Genomic DNA, 25,434 nt, shown 5'->3' on the forward strand with positions numbered 1-25,434 from the left:
CATGAATGAGTTAATGGCTGTTTGCAATTCTGAGTTAGTTCCTCATCACATGGTGTTTAATAACAGTGTATCCCTTGTTGAATAATTGTGAATGGTATATATAACCGCTTGAGCTCAATTGGTTGGTTTTGTTATCATTTTAACTGAAAGTATAGTGGAAAACTGCTTACCTATAGCTAACAGATAACAACTGATGTGCAAAAAGGGATCACTGTAACCTTCACACAGAAATCAGAAATTTATTAGAAACTAAGAGAATATACAGGAGGGAATCCTACATCTTTTACTGTGGTATAGATAATAACATGGCTAAATTATGTATAACAGCTGGGGTAATTTTGAGTAAGGAAGATATTATATGTGACTCTTTAGAGGCCTCATTGAATGTTATTTGACCACAGTATATATATATTTTCTGAAGTAAAACTATTAAGAAAACACCTACAGAAGTTTTCATACGAACTTGAAGAAAGGTCTCATAGAAGAACTTTATACAGACTTGATTATTAAGGAGGAATATCTACGAGTTTGTAGTAGAGTAGAATTTTCATCACATCTCAGCAGAATATCTTAGAGATTGAAATGTCCCGAACATTAACTATAGAAGCCAATACAAAAAGACTGTATTAACTGTAATCAATTGCACCAGCAGTAGAATGTGTGAGGTTTAAGGTTTATGCGATGGTTCTGCTCATGCATGAGGTAGGCATGTAACAACAGAACTAGCCTTCAAACAATGGTTAAGATGTTCCTAAATTGCATCAGTCCAACAGTGAAGAATATATCATTACAGAGCACCCTTGATTATAAAAGGCAAGAGCAGATTCTAACCATTCAACAACTTGTGGTTTCTATGCAAGGTAGAAGAAGACAGGTTGAGGAGTGAGTCCCTTAGTAATTATAAAGGAGGATGACTAAACAAAATGAATATCTAGAAGTTTGTAAGAATATAAACATCATTACCACTTGTTTGTTATTGGAGCATAAATAATAATAAAAACGAATCCATCCAAGCAAAGTATACCAATACACGAGAATAACGTCAAAATATTCAAGAAGGTACTTATCTCTAGAGAATATGTCAACTCCTTTTGTTCAACTCTTCAAGGAGTTAATCCCGTCGATATTATCATCATCAGGAAGTCCATATCCTCAAGGAATTCACAGCATCAAGGAGTCCATATCATATCATCAAGGAATTCACAACTTTAAGTAGCATCTGCTTTAAATCTATGTCTTTTGAATAATTTCAAGTATATCATACAATGTTGCAAATATCATGTAGGTGCTTACATCACCCAGGGACTGTAAGGACTTAGGAAACTCGTAAAAATATCAGGGAAATGAAAATGTTGACAAACTTAAATCAAATTAAAATATTCCCCTAATGAAGTTATATTCACCTTAAATGTTTTCAACATGATCCAAAATAAGATAGGTAAAGAACATGTCTAATTTTCAAGGACATTTCCGCTTGATAGAAGATGAATCTAATTTTCAACAGATTTTTAGATAAAAGCTAAGTGGCATAACCATATATGTAAAAGAAAAAGGGTTCCAGGTATAAGCAGTTCACAGAGGTAACTGCAGAATTCTGGTAGAAACCAAAACTACAATTATCCCTAGGAACCGGAAGGGACAGAGTAATAGCCACCTTATCAATTTAGAGATACACACTAAGGTAGCCGATAGACCCAAACATTAAGGTTAGAAGACCAGAGAGAGGCTAGATTAGACTATAAACAACAATAGATAATGGTTCAAAACCATGAGGAGCATACCATCTCACTCAAATAGATATCCAATGCAATCCAGATCTTATATAATTTATATAAAGATGTCCGTAAGCTTCAAACTAAAATGCTTTCAGAGGAATTTGCTTTTTGACAAAAAAAATTAAAAATAAAAGAGCTTGCTATGGTACTCTAAAGTCTAAACCATTTAGGGGATAAGTATCCCTGAAATAAATGTTTCATGGAAGTCAAATAGTCAGAATATTTGCTGCCTTAAATATACCGATGACACTTTCAAACTGATGTGAAGCAAGTCTAGAATTTATAGGAAGAGGACATTATCTTTTCAAACACAACTACGAGTAAGCACATTAAATCTCCGAACGGTAGAAAAGATCTTTAATAGCATTTCCTTATGCTAAAGTTCTAGCCTTGTAGCAGTATCTACAAATCTTGAATTTGCTTCATGGTATTTGTTTTCCATATATCTCTGTTATGTGTTTTAACATTATATATCTCACATTCAAATGTATTGTAAAAATTTTTTTTTTTTTTTTTTTTTTTTGAAAGTTGTTGTATCTGAATATGAAACTATATCAGGCTCCATAACTGTATGATGTACCCTGGTAACTTACCTGTAACAGTTTGACTATAGGAATGCAAAAATAATAATAGTGACAGTAAGATGAGAAATCTTCCTAGACAAACACGAAAGGCACAAAAAGTTGAGCCTAGAAGCCCATCAAAGGCTAGATGAGCATTTCTTATCAACGAATTGTGCAATGTAATACAAGATAATTCTATAACAGGTTTGGTTATGGTAGCAAATAATCTTAATATTTTGGTTAAATCATATAGAAAATAAAATGAGCATGCAAGAAATTTACGGCTAAAAGTTTTAGCTATGGTTAATTATAGCCTTTTAACCACAGTTCTCCTTTGTCAAATTTTTCACCGGGGACAAATGTGGCAAAACATGGTCAAATTTAACCAGATTCAATCAAGACCGATAAAATTAATTGCATCAATCAGTGATTGTTGTCGATAACAGTTGGAAATAGTCAGTAAGGCTAAGTAGTGAGAAATATAACAAGTATAGTACACCAAAGGTGTGGTGTCAGTGATTATTAAACTACAAATAGTAATGTTGCTTTAGCAGAAATTATCATTATACAACTGTAGACTATTCATTATGCAATGCAGAATAATAATCTTTGACGATGGAAAACTTTGTTAATGATTTTGTAAATTTAGTGTTTCAAGCCATATGCCAGGATAAATACGACTTCAAATATCAAGAAATTTATCAACCCTCAAAAGCTAAAACAAACTTTTCAATATCTGGTTGAAGTGAGACTCCACTACAACACTGTGACAAGCAAATGGAATTTTTTTTTTTTTTATAAAAAGTGCCTCTCCTCAAATCTAAAGCAAATTCACTTATTTGCAAAGTTGAAAAGATAGTGATGAAAACCCAATAAGGAACTAAGGGAACACAAATTCGACTTTGTAAAATTCATGAACAAATTTGAAAGATTTAAAGTTAAAAGTGCAACTATGACAATGACTGGCATTCTATTCTTAATGATGATGAAGAAAAACAAGTTTGTTAAATTAAGGTCCAAAGACCAACAAAACATCTCTCAATAAACCACCAAAAGTAAACCATAACAATTGAGAAATACAAGAGATTGTTCCACAAGGTTCATGTTGAACAAGGAAATAGATATTGTCTCTTCTGTGTGAAATGCGACCCAAATAACGAAAAAGAGAACAATGTGCAATTCTTTCTAGCTCTATCATGTAAATTAACATGCTGCACAAACTAAATCACTAACTTTGGGTTAAATCACTTCTCCTTTTTGTTTTGCCTTCCCAGAGTTTCGTAAACATGTGTACTTTGTGTGCACCTTTTGCTGATTTTAACTTTCCTACCTGTCATAACTTCTTCAAGTTTGTGTTCAATTCATCAAACGCTGAGAATGATCAATTCTCCAAACGTTCACCAAACTTGGTTCGCACAATTCAGCCACAGCCATCTAACTCTGACATCATATTTTGCTATGGCTAAAAATTTTTATTTTTTTTTTATGGATTTTGTCTAAGAGAGTCAAAAAAAATGCTTGAACCATGCACTGAGCATGTGTTCCTAGCCCTCATAATCTAATGAATTTACTCTCGGTTCTCTGTCAAAGCTTAGAAGCTGATTCTAGGTGACAGGCCTATTTACATGCTGAATGAATGTGAAAACTTCGATACAATGGTTTATGATTTACGAATTGAAAATGGGATGATACCAAAAGTATCAAAACCATTATTCGATTATGAATGCATTGCATTTTGCGATGCCGTTATCTTAAATACAGATACCGAATTATATGAGATCCTAAAACTTCCGATAAGTTTCTTGGTCCGATAAGGCTTGCTGTATGGCAGAATCCCAAGACGCCATATCAAAGTGAATAGAAAGAAATGTATGCACGTACCTTGGCAATGTGGGCATCACGGACGCAGACCCAGCAGAGAATGGCACGAAGGGCGATACGGCAGCGCTGGTCGGCATCCCCATTTTCCTCCCCAGGCACTCCGCCGTAGAACCTTCAAATTCGCGAATATCTAACGGATTCTCTTCAAAACTAAGAAAATCTCCGTTTATTTAAGCTAAACGGCGGCCACCGATAGAAAATCTCCCATGCTTTTAAAAAAAACTTTTATGTCGGCGAATAATGACTCATAACAGCCCATGGGGCACGTAATTCTTCACGCGTCAATTAACTATCAGACTCACGCTTTATTTTAACACGCCATCGTTTAGCTGGCATCGGACAGTCGAAATCCATTGACATGCGCCTGGCACGCCAGCCTCATCACCTGGGAGGGCCTTCGACGCCCCCTATCACTGGCAGCGACGGTTATAAATTATTATCTGGCTTCGTATTCCCAATTCAAAATATTTTTGCTCTGTCGCCTCATCCTATTTAATATTTCATCTAAATCCTCTAAGTCTGGATCGCTCTCCGAATGAGAACCCCAACCTCGATTTTCCGGTTCTGATGCATTAGAGTTATTGCCCTTCGATTCACTTGAACTTCCCGCATTCGTCTCTTCCTCTGAATCGTCATCCACGATAAATCCACCTAAATTTTCTCCCTCACTATTACTCTCATCCTCGTCCTCTTCGTCATCATTGTCACTTGACTTCGATAAATTTATCGTCTTCCTTGAAAGATTTCTCTGCGGTCTGCAATTTAACCTATTCAGACGAGGTTCGGACAGTATGTCAGCAAGCTTGACATTTCCAGCAGTTCCGCTTTTGTTTGCAGTGTCAGAAGATCCATCGTGTATAGAATCTCTGCATTGCCCATTCTGACTGACGATGGTAGGGTTTATATCTGGAACTGAAGTGTTCTGCTCTTGTAAAGACGTGAACATTTCACCAGTTTTTGAATGTTCTGGTCCACTGGATTCCCCAACTCTCTTGAGTCTTTTGAGCTTTGTGACAGGAGTGCATTCACCTCTGTCAACTGAGTGCAATCCCTCCTCAGACTGCACAGGGGAGGGTAGTTCATTTGCTTCCATCAGTCCTTGAAGCCCTCTTAATTCCATGACTGGTACATGTTCACCTCCAACAGAGCATGGTTGTTTCTTCCAATGCTTGGCCATAGAAATTTCATTAACTGCTTTCACTTTTCGGAGTCTTCGGAACGGTATACAATGAGCATCTTTGTTTGAGAACAAGACCTCATCCTGCATATTTGTCATTGACAAACGATTTCCATGTAGCCAAAACTATCATATATTATACAGCCTTCAGTAGCATATGACCTATTTGCTCATAGCGTTAAGATGCTTAAATAGCTTGGCTTTTAGGTGTTTCACTGATAAATTGTCTAAGTTCGGATTATAAATTATCCCCAAACTGTTATATTCTAAATCCAGAGAAGTTATATCAACCTTATATTTTTATTAAGGTTTTAAAAATTGAACTGGACTGCCCATATACTCTGTTGTGTATTTATTCCTCTCTTCGATGCTCCTCTCTTCTTAATATTCAAAGAGGGCTTCTTTCTGTTAGATGCTGTCTGATAATAGAAACTATTGGATTTTTATGGTAGTAGTATGTTTATTTTCTCACTGTACTTTACATATATCTGTTCAGTTAGAAACACAAACAGATGTCAATGCTAACGTGATCCTGAGAACTACTGCCTCAGCTAAAAGCAACAAACTTCTCAAAATTGTTGGAACTCTTGATTCTTGGCACACAGAATGTCTCACCTGCTGAAATAAAACAAGGCCTCCGGCTAACAGAAGAAAATTTCAAACCAATCGAGTTCTTCTATTTATCTCCTTCCAATACCAGAACTGTCATAAAAAAAATTCCAAAATTCTGAAAACTTCAATTGCATAAGCAGTCAGTGCCTTATTTTAGGAGATATAAGCTTTGGGACTGTCCTGGCACTAATTTGCATCATATTAAATTGTCTGAAACATAACTACTGCAGTATTGTCAAGGAGATGAATTTTGCACCACCTTATTTTGGTAAATTTAACCTTTTAACAAGCTTAACAGGTCCGAAAGTTGAACCAGCTCTGATACCATATGTAATGACCTTGCTAAATAAAGAGCCATTACTGAGCGGTGAAACTGTAAAGATTGCTGAACTGTGAAACTGTAAAGATTGCTGAACTGTGAAACTGTAAAGATTGCTGAACTGATTGAAATGGTATTATTGATTTGACGAAGTACTTACCTGGCCTGCTACTGCCGTTGCGGTGAGGGTGCTCCAGAACTGCTCCCGCGCTCTCATTACCGAATAACCAAAACCACCCAGCCAAACCGAATATACCTAGATACTCGATCCAGTATGCTTCTCAACCGATGCATACCGTTCCCCCGTGCCCAGAAACTTCCAAAACAAGCAAGGCTCAATAGTTCTGATTCATAACCAGTATGTATAAATTTCTCCTTCCTCCTCTCAACAGCACCCGAATCAGTTTTCCTACTCACAACAAATAGCCTCTCAGGCCAAGAACCCCGGACCTCCCTTCTTCCCCTTCGGCCTCTTCTTATGTACCGATTATTAGCGGTGGTTCTCTCTCCATCTATGAGTCCACCGCTTCCCTTCTCAACGACACCTCCTCAACGTGCAGAGTCGTATCTCTCCTTAAGGATATTTTGATATGAGTCACTTTACTTTGATTAAGATTTTTATATGTTTAAATTAAAAGTCCTAAGTTCATACATAGGGCTTTATTTGATTTAATTTATCTCTTTAATAATCCATTCACATACTTTATTTAAAATTGCTCAAGATAGATAATTATATAACCGGATTTTTAAGAATTTACATAATTCTTTTCATTTATTTTCTTTATAACCCTTTTACTTTACACTTTCAAACTTAATAACATTGGTAAGCACTCATTAATTAAGTAATATGTGCTAATGGGTGAATGCGTTTTTTTTTTTTATACGAAGGAGTGTCAGGATATTTAATATTTTAGGTAACTTAGAATATAGCTACTAGTGCAGTGCATGCGATACATGCATATGTAGCTATCATATGCATGCATCGTATGCATGCTAATATTCTCGTGCTCTCTATATTAATGATGGGTCATTACATCAATTCTTTCTTCCAATGGTCATCTAAAGTAGGTTGGATTTGACCTCTATTTGCTTGAGGACCATGTGCACTATCAAAGGGAGAGGAGGGTGTGACAGTGAAATAACTTTTGATATCACCCTTCTTTTTAATTTTACCCTTACCCATTTCTTGAATAGACTCCAAAGAGGGAGGAACACAGCGAAAGGGGTTGGATGCATCAACACAAGGGAGATGAAGAGCCCTCATAATCAAGATTGGGGTTGGCAGACATCATGTGTTTTATACTCCTCTTCTTCCCTATTTCAGCCTCTCTTTTTTTCGACTAGCTTTTTCTTCCTCTAACTTCTCAATTTTTTCTAGCAACTCGTTCCTAATTTCCCCAATCTATTATCTTGGTGCTACAAATGGGACAATTTGGCCTCTAATACTAGCCAAGTGTTGTTTCAACCTATGAATGCCCCCTCCACCTCTCTTAATTCTTTTATCACAAAATTTGCAATACTTTTCATTATCAATCATCTCAGCATATGCCCAAGCAACATCTTTCATTCGAGGAGCCATTTTCTGATATTTGGAATTGGAAATAAAAGGACAAAAGTCTGAAAATGAAAGGGAAAAAAAAAAACAACTCTTCAATGTTCATTTCTTCTAGAAAAGTTACTCTTTTCAATTTTCATATTTGCAAAAATAAAAATAAAATCCAAGGGCAGATTTGAGAAGTGAAAAAAAAGATACCTCTAGCCTCCTCAATGTTGCTCTGAAATGTTGCTCTGATGATTTCCCAATAACCTCGTCACTACTACTCCAAAACCCAACTCAAACTCTTCATAAATGCTCACATAAATGCAATGAGATAGTTCTGAGGAAATGTGAGGGGGGTTGGATCACTTTTATAGGTTTGGGAGAGGGGTAGAGACATTAAGAAAAAAACACCAAAAAAACTCTCAGTTTGAAATCCGAGTTGTCGTTTTTTTTCCTGCGAACTAGCCCGATCGGTTTAAGACAGGCTTGGCCAAGCCATCCGGTCCGTTACCGAATCGGCCGAGACGATGTTCGGCTCAAGTGGTTCGGCCAAAGGACCAGTTTTTTGACCGAGCCGGCCTGCGCAAAGGTCTGGCTTAGTCTATCAGGCTGAATCCAATTCAGACCAACCTGGTTTTAAGACTATGCCCCCAACTACTGCAAATAGCCCAATCCAGCTAGAAAATGGCCCACAATTACGGAATTATGCCCAAATCTACCACTAGCTAAATTCTCCCTTGAGCTTTACCTCCAATCTGCGAACCTTATCTCTCCACAAAATTCTCCCTTCTTCCCTTGCGCAGGCTAAGCCATAAACCTCTACGCACTTCCAAATGAAGTGAATTTCATCCCACATATTTGTTGCTCTCTATCCCTGCACAATCACCACACAATTCTTAGCTCCAACTAGGAAAATCCTCCTGCAAACAACCCAAACTCCAACTCGTTGTATGGTGGACCACAATGAATAACTCGAATTGCCTCTACGCCCAGGAAATACATAGAGATGGGAATATTGTTGTCAATGAATCTCCGTGAAAGCCCACCAATGGACTCCCCAAATTCCCAACTAGGGAGGCACTTGGAGTCCTCTGAAGATGGGGCGGAATCCCGCCTGGAATTCTTGTGCTAAACACTCTACCCTTGCGCTAAATAACTTCAAGAAAAGATAAAGCGTTAAGTGTAATAGTCAAAAGATGATCCACAAAATGAGTCCCTCCTCTATTTATATTTTCTCTCCATCCTTCTAGACTCCTTTTAATATTATTTTATTGGTGGGGGCCATTTTCCACTTATTTACTTTTTCCACCATTTTAATAAAATAATAATTTGCCGCCAATCTGCAAGAAAATAATACTTGCCACCTTTCTCCAAAATACCCCTTTTAATTAATAATAACAAAATTGGGCAAAATTCTCATGCTCACAAAATTGGCGGATATTACATTTTGGGACACTATAATATCCCTTTTAAGAATATACCTATTTTTATCGACCCTTCTATAAATTTTGATTAAAGGATTTCGTAAAACAATTAGGACAACAGTTTCTCTACGTATGCAGAGAAAATAAGCAACTATAACCATGGCACTTTGCATGCAGAAAGAGAACACAGAGCATAAGACTTATCAAAATCCCAGCCTTATTTTTATTAAAATGGAATATGAGATTACATGCCAATGCTTAAATTTCTGAACCGACAACAGATTTGTAAATAACCTCCGCCATATGGCATGCTTGACTGGATCATAAGCTGATGTTGTGGCCACCAAAGATGAATGCAGCAAACACTAAATTTGGCCTCCTAAATTGTAATGTCCCCGATCACTTGAGCATGGAGTCACCATTCCTGTTTTCCTAACTATCTCCTTTAGGCTAGTGAGAGAAGGAAATTGTCAAGGAGACTAAGGGAGTTTTGCCCAACTCACCTTAATTTTATAATTATAAATAAAAGGGGAAAAATTATTATTAATAAAAAGGACCAAAAGGTCACTTGAAGGAAATAAGTGGCTTCATCAATAAAATATTAAAAAGGGAGAGTTCTAGAAGATTGGAGAAACTCCAGAAAGTCTTTTACAAAGGGACAGAAGGCCAACCTGAAATCATTCAGTTTTGGTGACATTTTCTTGTGATTGGATTTTGGCTCAAGGAGGTCAAGTTCGAGGGTTTCAGGCGAGACACTCATACCACTTTCAGTGGACACCAATTGCCACCCTAGCTGGTGCTGATTCAATTTCCGTGGACACTATTGCCAGCCTAGGTGGTATTGCGAGAAATCATTCAAATTTCTAATTGATCTTCACTGTAGGTGAATTTTGGAGCTAACATTTGGAGGGTCGAATTCACATAGAGGTCCAATTAACTTTGCAGGAGGGAGGGCTGAATTCATTCCTGGAGGACCAAATTCTTCTTGTCTTAAAGGTCAAATTACTTTAGGAGAAACCATCTTTCAAAGGGCCAATCATTGCTTCAGGAGGCTTCGAGAATATTGTTTGGGAGGCCGAGTTTCCCCTATTCTTGGAGGTCAAGATTTGTCTCTTTGAGCAGGACAAGTTTCCCTTAACCTTGGAGGTCGAGATCTGTTCATCTTTGCAGATTGAATTTGTCTATTTGGAGGTTGAATTCAAGCTACTTCTAGAGGCTAAGCATTACCTGTAGTGAAGGTAAAATTTGTATCCTTGGAGGCTGCTTTCATCCTATCCTAGAGGTCGATTTACCTTTCTCTTAGAAGAAGTTGAAGTCTATCTTGTTGGGAGGGTCAAATTACTTCATCTAGTGGTTGCGTTTTCTGTATTTTGCAAGAGGTCGAATTCTTAATTGTTGGAGGCCAAGGAGGTCAAGTTGCTTCAGGCCTAGAGGTCGAATTATCCATTTCTTGGAAGCCCGATTGTTTGCATCTTGGAGGACCAAACCCATCTTCTCAAGGAGGCCGAAATTGTTCAAAATTTCCTCATACATTTGAGTTGTTATCTATAGGACGAATTCTTCCTTGGGCTCGTGATCAATTGTGTGACTGATCTCTGTTATCTAGTGAGGCCGAATACCTTCTACAGGGAAGTCAAAATTCATTGTAGCTTGTATTCCGTTGAGGGGGGCGAATTCATAAGTGTTGGGACCAAATCTCTCAACCAATCTAGAGTATTGCTATAGGAGGGTCGATTTCATTGTTTTCAAGGGCAGAGTATTCTCATATTGTGGAGGAGCGAGTTATTGCCAAGGAGGACGGGTCTGATGTTATTATTTGGTCCAAGTCATTGTCCAGACTATTGTTGCAAAGGGTTGTCTTGATGATCTGAATATCCAAAAAAGGAATGCCAAAGAGACATTAGGTTCACTATGATTTATTGTTCATTTACTCTCCATCAAATCAATAAAGACTTCTAAATTGTGCCCCTAAAATTTATATTCTTCCAGTGTTTATTGTTTTCTCTTAAAGTGTCTAAAGAAATGATTGTTCATGAAGTGGTTGATGAAATTTGTCAATGAAAAATTTATAAAATTCTGAGCATATTTAGCAAAGGTACATTACAGTGGTATCAGAGCATGATCTTGGCCAATTGTGGATCTCAGTGCATATGACCCCTGACGACAAACAAAACATGACATATAGAAGGCAAGGTTATAGGAACTGTTGACCCTACCGCCTATACCTACCTACAAGTCAGTGAGAAAAGCCTTCAACCCCACAAGGTGTGGTTGGTAGCAGGGAACTCAGAGAAGGGGTTGTCACACTAAATCTCCTCTCTGTTTAAGCTATCTCCTAGGTTAGCTAAGGGGGGTGGTCCCTAATGAAAAGTTAATCTAAAAAGAAATGTGAATTTCTAGGAGAATTGTTAGAGTTAAATATATTATCTCTTTAATATTTATAAGCAAAAACTAATATGAGCAATAACCATCATAAGATAAGCATGAAATACATAAACAACCAGCGTCTTCCAAGTATTTTCTCTTTAAGAAATGGAATTGTATTTTGCTTAAAATGAAGTGAAAAGCTTTCAAGATGAGTAAGTCTACAAATCAAAGCATGGAAACTATCTTGCTTAAAAGGTACAAAAAGAACTCAAATGTTAGACCAAGATGACAACATGCAATTAGTTTGCAACCCAAAATAATAGTACTTGAAAGTGAAATCAACCATTCATGACAATATGCAATTAAACCAAAAGATGAGTCAATTTCCAAGTACAAGAAAATTAAACTTGTTGCAAAAATAAGAGGTTACAATGCTTGCATCCAAAGTGCCTCTTGAATTAAGATTTGCATGTGAGACTTTAAACCAAAGCAAATGTGATGGAATGTTGTTTTTGGTTCATTTTATTTGATTAGTGCTAAGGCAAAGTTACAATTGAACTTTAGTCCTCAGACCTCATCCTCGCCCAAATATTTGGATCTCACAATAAAGAGTCAATAGTGGCAAAGGGTCCCTAAAAGTCTATTCAACCAACTTAAGTTGGAGGTAAGTTTTGATGAGGCTTGGGGCCTTCCTATACTAAAATGCCGAGATGAAGTGCAAATTGTGTTAATTCCCCAAATTAAACTAATGCAAATGCAAATGCTTCAAAGAGAAATAGTTTGCAAAACTTGAGAGCATATGCATGTGGGAATTTAAATACCAGATTAGTAAAAAATTGCATGTGGAGTGAAATGTATTGATTTTAAGCATGCACAATATGAAATTTTAAAGCAAGAAAGCTAAGAAAAAACTAAAATCAAGATTAGGCCACCCACAAGAATCCCTCCTCTAAATGAGGAAGGGGGATGCCATGGGAAAAATCCCAAGCTCCCTCCAACAATTTTTTTATCTTTTATTTGCGTTTAAACCGGGTAAAAATGACTCTAAGAGGGCAGCGCACAATACGAGAGAGATCTTTACAAAGATGAGACTCTAACAAAGCTAGACTCTCTCCCCAAAAAATATAACAACAAAGAACTTGAAGATGGAAAAAACTCTCCAAAAGAGATTCAGAAGGCTCAAAAGGCCCATGACCTCGATGAGTTTGCAACTCTCTCCCAAGTGCTTATGGCCTCCCTAGAAATCAGTGTTTGGATAGCGTGAGGGGGTCATGTATACACACGAGTCAGTAGTTTTCCAAAGCTTCTCCTCAAGCTCCTTGCTGCCCAATGCTCAAGCCTATGGGCTGCAAAACACACAAAAAAATACCAATTGTCAGTGTAAAATTAGGAAAAAGAAACCAAAACTAAATTTAGAATTTAATTTACAAAGTACTAGCTCCAGTAATGGGAGTGAACCCCCACACTTGTCTAGCTTTAGAAATGACTCTTGAATAGGAGATATAACTTTGAAAGAAATAGAATCAAAGTATTTTGAATTTTAAATGGATTCTCAAGTAGCTATAGATTAAGAAAACTCTCTTTTTTTCTTCGTTGGATTGAAAATTTGAAGCGGAAAAATGGTTGAGTCTTGAATCGCTGTGATTCTAGGAGTGAGTGGATCTAATTTAGATTTCTCCCACTTCCAGATGGATTCCTACACACAATACAAAAGATCTTTCCCACACACTTGAACATGTATTAGTTGGCACAAGATTAGAGCAATATAATGAATAAGATAAACCAAGCATTCCTCCTAAAATGAATTGGCAAGTTTATCCCTAGAATACTACTCTAAATCAATGATATGTGCAAGATAGTTTACACACATCAATCCAAGCAAAATGGAAAGCATAAACTAATATTAATTCAACATGCATAGGAAATTAAACACAATAGCAGTAGTATGAAAGGAAATCACCTCATAACGCCAAGATAACACCAGCCAGATATCCCCAAAGTCTTGATTGTATTAAGAAAGTATGCAAGTACAAAATGGCAGAGTTTCCTCAAGCCCAATAGCTTATTACATGATCAATATGAGAGCCCATGGCTCTATTATATAGAGAGTTGGGAGCAAACCCCATGAAGAATGACAATGACAAATGGCATTGGAGTCGATTTCAATGTAGAAGTGATTAAACAAGTGGCATGAGGTGACAATCCCAAAGAGAAATTCGAATTTGTTGAATGGAGCTCCAATGCTAAGTGTAAAAATCGAATTCTTGCAAGTGGACATCATTTTTTTCTTCCCTTATGTGCCAAATTCGAACTTTATGATAGAATGACAAGTGTATATGGGTGGGTTGTAACCCATGTGGGGACAATTTCCCACAAAAATCTCCACCAAATATTCTCCCAAACCCTCCCAAATGTGCATTAACTTCACAAATTTGAATTTCCAAGTAAGCAACTTTCTCCTTTAATGTCATAAATTCGATTTTATTTGAGCACGTCCTTTCCTTGATTTTAGGAGTCCACATCACCTTGGGACTTCACTTTAACTCCCCCGTAATTTTCCACCTCCACAACATTTAGCGTGTGAATATTTATTTTTCTCCATTTATTTAGTTTCTGGTTTAATTAATCGCAAGATTTCCCAGTAAACTTAGGAAAAGTGGGTTTTGAGGATTCAAAACACATTTTTAACCCATCAAAGTGTGTCATAGTAGAAATTTGAGGGTGAGAGATGCAAATTTCATTACTCATACCCCATACAACTTCCTTAGACATCACTTATTACATTACAAGATAATTTTATTAGCAATTTCCGCAGTGCAGAAAATCTAAAAAATTAAAAAATAACTACCTAGACCTAACTAAATTCCAAGAATTTTTTTTGTGTCATCTTGTACGGTAATAATAAATATGCATCGACTCTAGACACTAAGATGTGTCAGGGGCTCAACTTTCAAACCATCACCCTAGCTTTGGGGTAAAACGTGAATGAAAAAACCTAGAAAATTATTTGCCTTTGAAAAAAGAACAGTAATTAACCAAAAAAAAAAAAAAAAAAAAAAAAAAAAAAAAAAAAAAAACACTCCAAGGTGTACTCATTTGTTGATTGAGTCCCAACATCCTATGCCTGTTACAGACTCAAAAACTAATCTTTACTAGTATCACTTATTACAATTCCCCGCAGGGTGTGGAATTTGGGTACAAGAAAGATGATGAGAAGATAGAAGTAGAGTTAAAAAACTCTGTTGATTGATGATATCTGATGGTACAAGTGTCCATTGGTACATCCTTGGGCATGGATTCTTCATATAATCATCAGGTGCCACTCCAGTGGTCAACAGGAATAAGGAAAGAGAATTGCAGATTGAACCGAAACCGAAATGTCCTCGGCCTAAAGAAGAAGATATTAATACCAAACACAAGGGGGAACAAGATAGAGGGGAGGCAGAATTCCAAAGCCTCCTTAAGGCTCTAAATGATTTGGCAATAGGTCAAAGGGAGATAGTAGAACAAATGAGGCAGCAAAATCACAACTGAGGTAGCAATGGAGAATCAAATGTTGATGAAGGGGTAGGATCATCCCAGAATATTGCCATAATGAACCCCTAGAGCCATCCCCATATTTACAATGGGTTACCTCGATCTACTATGCCAAAATATATGCTTTCTAGTATAGTGGGACTGGTAGATCAAGATGATATTGCATTGGAAGACTAATTTTGAGAGTATCAGTCAATGGGGGGTGATTTCCAGGCTGCAATAACTTTCAAAGATTTATGTCATCTGAAGAGTGGCAACAAAAACAAGGGTTCTAGCAGAGCACCCACACAAAGCACAGGGTTGTAGTGCACTATTGGAAAGATGACTCTCACAAATTTTGATGGCTCTACTAGATGCACACCTCTTTCCAGTTAAACCAAATGACAGAGGCAGATGCTATTAAATTAGCCACTCTACACCTGGAAGGAGAACAAAATGACTAGAGGTACCATGGTTTATCTACCTTCGGGCATGCGAACATGACCTCTTATGAGGACTTCTTACAGAAGGTGATAGAATGATTTGATTGAAAGGATCCCGAGATATATTTCCAAGAATTCACACGACTTAGATAAATAGGCAATCCAAAGAATTGTATACCAAACTTCTTGAGGTTGTTCTTGATGGTACCAGATCTATTAGATGTCAAACAAATCATGTTGTTTACGAGGGATTGGCTAAGCCTCTATGGGGGTTAGTGAGGTCTTACAGGCCCACTTCTTTGCAAGATGTAACCAGTAGGACACGGGACTTGCAAGATACAATCCCCAAGACTAGGATCCCTATTAAGCCAACATTTCCACTGAAAGGTAAAGATATCAAAACTCCTCAAAGGGAGTGGACAGGGCGAGGCCAATTGGATGAAGAAACCAGAGAGAACTTAGGAGGAGAAATTTGTGCTTCACTTGTTAGGACTCGTGGACACCAGGACATCATTGTGCAGGAAAGGAGAAGGCTCATTACATCGAGGTGTTCTCGGAAAGCGAGGACAAGGAGGGCAAGCAGGAGCATTCATAGGAGGATGAGTTTCGAGAGATGGAGGGCGAGCATGAGCATTCATAGGAGGATGAGTTCCGAGAGATGGAGGGCGAGCAGCGCAAAGATGCAGCTAGGGACAACATTATCGCTTCATTCACAAGGATTCCTCGATTCCACACACTTAGGATTAGAGGCACCATACAGGGTCAGAGGGTAACAGTGTTAGTTGATGTTGGGGCAACCCACAATTTTATAGATGTTGACTACGTGGCAAGGAGAGGGTTAGCCACTGAGGAATTTGAGGGGTTTTCCATGGCCATTCTGGGAAACAAATTTATGCAGTGCACCAGAATGATCCCCAAGATGAGCTTGACGATGAGGAATTACACCATCACGGATGAATTATTTGTAGTGAATGTCTCCAACACTAATGTAGTGTTGGAAGTTCAATGGCTCTATTCTATAAGGTGTTACACCACAAATTACAAAGCAATTGAGATGGAGTTCACAAGATCAAATGGCAAGACATTGGTGTTGAGACACATACCCACCACAAGTGGTATCGTCTAACAGGATGGAGGCGGATCTACGGCATGGCGACTTTGTATGGGCAGCATAGTGTCAAATACCAGATTAAAGGACAGCAGATCAACCGCAACAGTATCCAACAGGCATTATGGCTATCTTACAAAGGCATCAGAAGGTTTTTGGAGATATTCCCCCAAGTAGACCACCTAACATAGGGTTTGAGCACATTATTGAGTTGGAGGAGGGGCTCCAGGTAGTCAACACCGCTTCGTACAAGCATCTCAAGGCTTACAGAGACGAGGTTGAGAGAGCTATCTAGGAGTTGCTTGCACTAGGACATATTTGGCCTAGTTCGAGCTCATTTGCCTCTTCAGTGATTTTGGTGAAGAAGAAGGATGAAACCTTACAAACGTGCATTTATTACAAGGCCCTAAACAAGAAAACCATCAAGAATAGGTACCCAATGCTAAGGATCGATGAGTTAATGGATGAGCTAAAGGGGGCTAAGTATTTTTGAAAGATAGATTTTTTCTTTGGGCACCATCAGATCTGGGTTAGAGAGCAGGACATTCCAAAGATTGCTTTCAGATGCCACTACGAACATTATGAGGTTTGGGTTAAGCCCTTTGGGCTGACCAATACACCAGCTACCTTTCAGTCTTATATGAATCATGTTTTTAATAAGCAATTGCACAAGTTTGTTTTGGTCTTCTTTGATGATATTTTGATATATAGCAAGACCTGGGAGGAGCATTTGCAACACTTGGAGGAGGTGTTGAGGCTTTTGGAGGAACAACAGTTTTATGAAAAGTTATCCAAGTGTGAGTTTAGATTGACAAAAATGCTCTATTTAGGCATGTGATTGGAGGAGAACAAGTGCAGGTACATCAGGAGACGATTCGGGCCATCATAGAGTGGCCCACTCCCAAGAACGTGACAATGTTGAAGGGATTCTTGGGCATTTGCACATACTATAGGCGATTTGTTAAGGGATTCTCTATGTTGGTAGCACCACTCACAAATTTCACCATAACAGAAGCATTTGTTTGGACAGACGCAGCACAAGGAGCCTTTGAGCGGTTCAAAGAGGTGATGAGTTCATGCCCTATATTATCATTGTCGGATTTTACGCAACCATTTGTTCTGGAGTGTGATGTCTAAGGAGAAGGAATTGGAGCATTCTTAATGCAAAATTGCCACCCCATTGCATATGAGAGCAGAACCATATAGTCTCACATGTATCTGGCAATAATACTGCCAAGGAGATGTGGTATGCTCTTGTCCATCTATATCAGAACACTTCCAAGTAGCAGAATATGTTCTTGCAAGAGAAGCCGAAAAGCATCAAGATGATGAAGGGTGAATGCATAGACTCCTTCCTCACCAGGATTCAGGAGATCGGAGATCAACTTGCAACCAATGGAGAGGCACCTCAACTAACAGAGCTTGTACGTTTGGCACTGAATAGTGCCTTAGAGGAGTGGCAAGTGTTTGTCCAAAGTATCTTGGGCAAAGGCACATTGCCTAGATGGGACAGGATGTGGTCAGACCTACAGCAGGAGGAGTTCAGAAGAGCTCAATTAAAGAGCACCATCAGTGGGAGAAGCAGCAAGCACGTGAATGGTGAGAAGGAAGAAGAGAATGTGGCCCTAGCATCAAAGGGTCCCAACCAGGGACAGGGGGAGAAGAAGAGGAAGGACATATATAAGGTCAAGTGCCTCAAACGTGGTGAGTTTGGCCACTACAGTACCGAGTGTCATCTCAAGAAGGACAAGTAGGAGATGCAAGACCAGGCGGCAGCGTCCGCAGAGATAGACAAGTTGCCTTCCAGGGTGGAGGAAGACCTCGCCATGTTTGCAGCTACACCTCCAGGAGTGAGGTGGGGCAATATGGAGCTATAGTCCCACTGCAGCACAGCGGATGGGCAGGGTCCATTGAGGTGTCCTCCTCATGGATCATTACCTTGATACAGGGTCCCACAGTATTCGATAGCAAGATGGATCAGTGTCAACGATGCAATCAGATTCTAGAGTGACAGTTGCAAACTAGTTGCAGTCAAGTGTTGAGGAGCGCAGTGCAGTGTTGACAGCAGAGAAGGAGGCTCAGTAGTAAAGTTAGCAGCAACGCAGTTTCTTTGTGAAAATTCCTACACTAAAGGAACCCCTACTCAGCAAATCTCAATCTACTTCACCTACTTGATTTTTAAATTACATTCATCAAGTTATTCTTCTGAATACTAAAGCAAATTACTTCTACAACCTACAATAATTAAATATTTGATCTCGTAAAACAGAAAATTGAGCAAAGAACAAGATACATAGGACACACTTATTTTTGGACACAATAGTCCCCGGAAAAAACCAATGCGGGAAAACCGGTGTAACAGTTCTGAGGGTTTATTATTATACAGGGAAATATCTTAATACAAATCTAGGATGCTCATCTAGCAATCCTTTACAAAGAAAAATACTGGCGAAAATCTGAGTGAGTTTTACCTCACTTCACCCGGCAGAATTCGGTTGATCCGGCAACAAGATTGGCTAACCACGGCTACTTCTATGCTGGCCCTGCGTCAGCCTTGTGTCACCTCTTCTACACTCTACTTCAGCTCTCCTTGCTATTCCAACAGTTCCTGGCAGTTTCGGCTTCTGCGTGACATGCAGCTTTCTCCCCTCTGCTGGCCTTTCTAGCTCTGCATCAAGGTTGCGTGGGCCCAAACTTGCCCAGCGTCAGCTCTCCTAGCTACAGCGTTGCCTTTCTGCAAGCTCTCTCCGACTCTGTCAGTATTCTCCGAAAGTCCTCCCGGATTCTCTCTATCCCTCTGCTGCTGAATGATCACCTAGTTCGAATTTCTCAGCTTCCTAGCCCCAGAAATCGAACTACAGATCAATTCGTTCTCTGTGTGTTCACAAATGAACCCCAAGCCTCCATTTTATACTTTTCTTGTTGAGTCTTCAACGGCCAAGATTAAGTCTCTAATCAACAGCTAAGATTAAAACATGACTTGATCTGCCTTCTAGATCATTCTCACTCATATTTTGATTAATACCCATTAATATTTTAATTTTCCTAAGTTTAGACTTAGGAACTCCATTAAAAATATTAATTATTTTAATAAAATACAATCCGAGTGGAATTTCACCAAACGGTTTATGGGTTCTTTAGAACTCATCTGCCTTAGCCTCTCCTCCAATTTTCAAGGCTAGAGTACTTCCAATGCTACAAAAAACTAACACTCCCTCTTAGCAAGGAAAGTGCTCTAGCAACAATGTCCAGCTGCATGGTGCTCTGTTTCTGAAGCACCTCATTTTGTATTGTTGCTGCCACCAACACTGTGCTACTACTGCTACTATACTGCTACCCATGACATTGCCACTGTCACTGTTGTATATGTACTACATCTCCCTCTCAAACGCTGCATCTGCTATGTTGCTAGCACTGCCACTGCTAACACTGCATCCGTACTGCAACTCAATTGCTGAGAGAAGCAACTGAAAAAAGCATCCAAAATTAGTTGAACTTAACTGTGTTCAACATAATACAATGAATGTTAGAATTTGATTGTTGCTGACCCTCTGAATCTTCTACGTTGTTGTTGACTTCTGCACTGTGCCATCTACACTGCTGCCAACCTTGCTCTGCATTGATCAGTCTCTAGTCCCAAGCTACTGCATTTGTCCTCCAAACAATCCACTGCATTATCTGACACTAAGTCCATCTCACTACTGCTGAATCTTGGGCTCCCGAGCAAGGAATTGATCCAAGAGGTGGACTCCTCAAGGATCCTACCCACATGCAGTCCTCCCGACTACAGCTCAATATCACCCCATCTCCGTCCTGGAGATGTGTGGGCACTCATGGCAAACTCATCCTCGTCAATATTTGTTGAAGCAACCTTAGGATCATGTTTATCATCCTTATCCTTTTGCTTCAAAGGACACTGGGATGCAAAGTGACCCATCTCGCCAAACCTATAACATTTCACCTTCGAAATGTCCTTCTTCCGCTTCAGCTTCTGTTGTGCCTCCGATGCTAGAGCTGTGTTTTCCTCCTTCTACTTCATCTTTGTGCCACTCCCATTGTTGCCATTGAGGTTGACCTTCACTAGGTCCCTCCTTAATTCCTCCTGTTGAAGAGCCGCCCACATCTCCTCCCATGAAGGTAATTTTTCCTAGCACAATATGCTTTGGACAAAAACTTGCCATTCATCCGAGACTCCATTCAGGGCTATCCTCACCATTGCGGTTGGCTAAGGAGTGGACCCCACTGCAGCAAGTTGGTCTCTAGTGTCCTGAAGACATTGAAGATAGAAGTTAACCCCTTCTCCTTTCTGCATCAAGGTCTGATGCAAGTTCTGCTCTAAATACATATTTCATTGTTCGGAAGAGCCTTCATATAGAGACGACAAGGCTTCCCACATCTTCCAAGTTGTATCCTGCCTACAAGTCTGAGACCAAATGATTTCGAACTCCATCGAGAATGAGCCTCTTTGCCTTCCCCTGCTCGGCCTTGTACTTCTTTTGATCCTTGTCAGCAGGAACAGCTAGAACACTTTTAACGTAGGCCTCAAGATGATATTCCTCCAAAACAGCGAAGATTTTGGTCTTCCATATGACATAGTTGGAGGCTCTGTCCAACCTGCCCTAATCTCTAAGCCCATGCGATGCCATCTCACCTAACTGACTCCTCTAATCACTGATTAGCACTGCTCAGTTGCTCAGCAAGTGAGAAATTAGAACTTTCTGGCAGAAAGTTCTCTGAGAAGAAAATTCCCCTTCTATGTGTTTTCGTTTGTTTCCAGTGGAATTCTGCCCCGACAAAAATTGCAAAGCACTGTACTGAGCCTCTTTGTCACTCCTTCTGCCTCTGCAAACTCACGAACTGGAAATCGTACCTCTCTATTGACTCTCTCAGAGAGAGATTTCCTCGGAATCTTTGCTTCCCATCAACGACTCCGCAATCCCTTCAACAGGATTCAAATTACTGCCAAGTGCAGCATTTTTTTGGCCTCGCTACTCAGTATTGGATCTGCTCTTCCTGTTTCAAAATCAACGCTCTGATACCATGTGAAAATTCCTACACTGAAGGAACCCCTACTGCAGCAAATCTGAATCTACTTCACCTACTTGATTTTTAAATTACATTCGTCAAGTTATTCTTCTGAATACTAAAGCAAATTACTTTCGCAGCCTACACTAATTAAATATTTGATCTCATGAAATAGAAAACAAAGCAAAGATCAATAATACATGTCGTTGGGCATTCTAAGAAGCCTGATGAAGTCCATAAGTGCCATAATGATGAAAAGGACTCCCAAACGCCGTGGACAAGGGAGTTGGCCCCTTTTTCTCCAAATAATAAACATGTGGTGCACCCAATGGGTGTGAGGGCACACAAGTAACCTCATGGGCCTCTAAGTAGGTCGAAGATCCCTGTACACCATCTCTAAGGGCTCAGATGATAGTGTAGGTGATGCCACATCAGCATACAAATCCTGGGTCATCTGCCAAGTGCATGGTACAACTGTGGGGTCGGTTGGACATAGTGAACTAGGTTCATCTTCCTTGTCCAATAGGTGAGTCTCGAGCAAACTCTGAACATCTCTGGGGATCCATGGAGTGCTTTCTCCTATTGTGGAGGTCCATGGCTCTCAACACACACCATACATGTGCCAATGTAGCCCTCTGAAGGGTTAGGACCAAACCCAAAAAGGAGACAATCTACAATCCTGCATAAGATCCAATGTGTCCCCTAGCCTTTTAGACTTTAGTACAAAAAGTCATCAAAGGAAATTGAGTAAAAGAGCTTACAAACCATGGACAATATGTGGTCACTTCATAATGGCATGCCTTTCCATAGTGGGCTTTGGCATGTGCTAATGTCTCTAAAGCTCCAAATGGGGTTAACCAAGTATCCTATTAGGTGGTTTTCTACTTTTAAAGGGGATAGTATGTCTAAAGTACATCCTTTAAAGGATGGTGGCATGTGATAAAGAGATGAATTTAATACGGAATGAAAGGGGCAACCCTAGGCCACATGCTGGGGTACAACGGTAGCTAATAAAAGGGAAGTCCACACTTGGGTATATAATGTATAGGAGGGAGAAAATGTGGTGCATGAGGTGTCCCGACCTTGAATTTTTCCACCCTTCTTTATATGCCTTTTCCCTTTTATGATTTTTCCTTAATTAACTACTCGGGGCTCATATGATAAGAGCATGATGTGTAAGATATAGCAGTGGATACCCCCTTTAAGGTAGGGTGGTTCATTGCCTACTAGGGGTTGGGACAATCATGGGTTCCTGAATGATAAAGGAGGCTCATCTATAGCCTATAGGAACTAGGGTGATGGCCTGTGGTAAAGTAAAATTATAAGTGCGGACACGGAGGAATTCTTCTAGCCTGATAATGGGTTTAGCCACAACAAATACATTTTATGGAAGATTTCCTTAGGTTAGAATAAATCAAGAGGGCCTACCTCTTGGTCGCTTATCCTGCTTGATGATATCCTCGCTTGCTCGCTTCAGCAATTTCTCACTTCCTTCTTCAACTTCCTAAAACAAGTAAACAACAACAGCACACAAATATAATAATAGACAAATTGCAATTCAACCTACTTAACAAGTCAAGAAGCATTAAGACACGAATATGTAATATTACAAAACATGTAGGAAATCAATCGATAGTTGCATATATTAATATTCAAAGAGAGATTACAACCATTCGTCTTGACGTCGCAGTCTTCCTCTGACAAGACCAGGTTCCCACACACTTCTGCTAGCACTTCATGATGGCTTCAAACAACAATAGTTTAAAGACTCTTCCCTTTAGGCTTCACTCCAAACCAAACACACTTCTCCCTCACACAACTAGATGGCTACAACTAGTAATAGCTTGCTTGTCTAAAATAGTATATTCACACTCAACCAAAACTCTAACTCTGATTTTCACACTAGTTTGTGCTTGGGAAGAAGGGAGGTTTATATAGGAAAGATGGATGGGAGATGGATCCTCTTCTCATGGGAGAAGGACTTATCCCTTGAGGTAGTTCCATTATTATAGGGGAAAGGAGCCCAAACTGTCATCCTTGACCCCATCCGGCCAAACCATTTACCAGATTTCTGTTACGGAGCTTCTAGAGATGGAAGCTTCAACTCTAATTTAAAAAACTTTCCATAACAAGATCGGCGCGACTAGAACACAACTCATTGGGCATTCTAAGAAGCCTGATGAAGTCCATAAGCGCCATAATGATGAAAAGGACTCCCAAAAGCAGTGAACAAGGGAGTTGCCCCCTTTTTCTCCAAATAATAAACATGTGGTGCTCCCAATGGGTGTGAGGGCACACAAGTAACCTCATGGGCCTCTAAGTAGGTCGAAGATGCCTGTACACAATCTGTAAGGGCTCAGATGATGGTGTAAGTGATGCCACATCAGCATACAAGTCCTGGGTCATCTGCCAAGTGCATGGTACAATTGTGGGGTCAGTTGAGCATAGTGAACTAGGTGTATCCTCCTCGTCCAATAGGTGAATCTCGAGCAAACTCTGAACATCTCTGGGGATCCATGAAGTGTTTTCTACTATTGTGGAGGTCCATGGCTCTCAACACACACCATACATGTGCCAATGTATCCCTCTGAAGGGTTAGGACCCTGTATAGGAAGACCAAACCCAAAAAGGAGACAATCTACAATCTTGCATAAGATCCAATTTGTTCCCTAGCCTTTTAGACTTTAGTACAAAAAGTCATCAAAGGAAATTGAGTAAAAGAGCTTACAAACCATGGACAATAGGTGGTCACTTCATAATGGCATGCCCTTCCACAGTGGGCTTTGGCATGTGCTAATGTCTCTAAGCTCCAAATGGGTTAACCAAATATCCTATTAAGTGGTTTTCTACTTTTAAAGAGGATAGTATGTTTAAGGTATATCCTTTAAAGGGTGGTGGCATGTGATAAAGAGATGAATGCAATACAGAATGAAAGGGGCGGCCCTAAGCCACATGTTGGGATACAAGGGTAGCTAATAAAAGGAAAGTCCACACTTGGGTATATAATGTATAGGAGGGAGCAAATGTGGTGCATGAGGTGCCCCGACTTGATTTTTCCACCCTTCTTTATATGCCTTTTGCCTTTTATGATTTTTCATTAATTAACTACTCGGGGCTCAAGTGATAAGAGCATGATGTGTAAGATGTAGCAGTAGATACCCCCTTTAAGGTAGGATGGTTCATTGCCTACTAGGGGTTGGGGCAATCATGGGTTCCTGAATGATAAAGGAGGATCATCTAGAGCCCATAGGCACCAGGGTGATGGCCTGTGGTGAAGTAAAATTATAATTGCGAACACGAACGAATTCCTCTAGCTCGATAATGGGTCTAGCCACAACAAATACATTTTATGGAAGATTTCCTTAGGTTAGAATCAATCAAGAGGGTCTACCTCTTCGTTGCTTATCCTGCTTGATGATATCATCGCTTGCTCGCTTCACCAATTTCTCGTTTCCTTCTTTAAGCTCCTGAAACAAGTAAACAACAACAACACACAAACATAATAATAGACGAATCGCAATTCAACCTACTTAACAAGTCAAGAAGCATTAAGACACGAATATGTAATATTACAGAACATGTAGGAAATCAATCAATAGTTGCATATATTACTATTCAAAGAGAGATTACAACCATTTGTCTTGATGTCGCAGTCTTCCTCTGACAAAACCAGGTTCCCACACA

The 25,434-nt window shown here is 39.4% G+C and overlaps 1 protein-coding gene across 14 annotated transcripts in view; it reads right to left on the reverse strand.

Moving 5' to 3' along the window:
- The window catches only part of LOC149168511 (endonuclease V family protein), a 526,712-nt gene that overhangs the window by 409,782 nt on the left and 91,496 nt on the right, over window positions 1–25,434 (reverse strand). Inside the window, exon 2 of one of the 14 annotated variants that reach the window (XM_089428267.1) lies at window positions 12,854–13,004. The exons of the other annotated variants lie outside the window; for them this stretch is intronic. The gene's annotated coding sequence lies outside the window, so the exon portion shown is untranslated. The remainder of the gene's footprint in view (window positions 1–12,853; window positions 13,005–25,434) is intronic. 14 annotated transcript variants of the gene reach the window in all.

This window comes from Pinus tabuliformis, chromosome 4_2 (assembly GCF_031772625.1).
Source record: "Pinus tabuliformis cultivar Carrire ecotype Pingquan chromosome 4_2, CPIR1, whole genome shotgun sequence".
NCBI lineage: Eukaryota > Viridiplantae > Streptophyta > Pinopsida > Pinales > Pinaceae > Pinus > Pinus tabuliformis.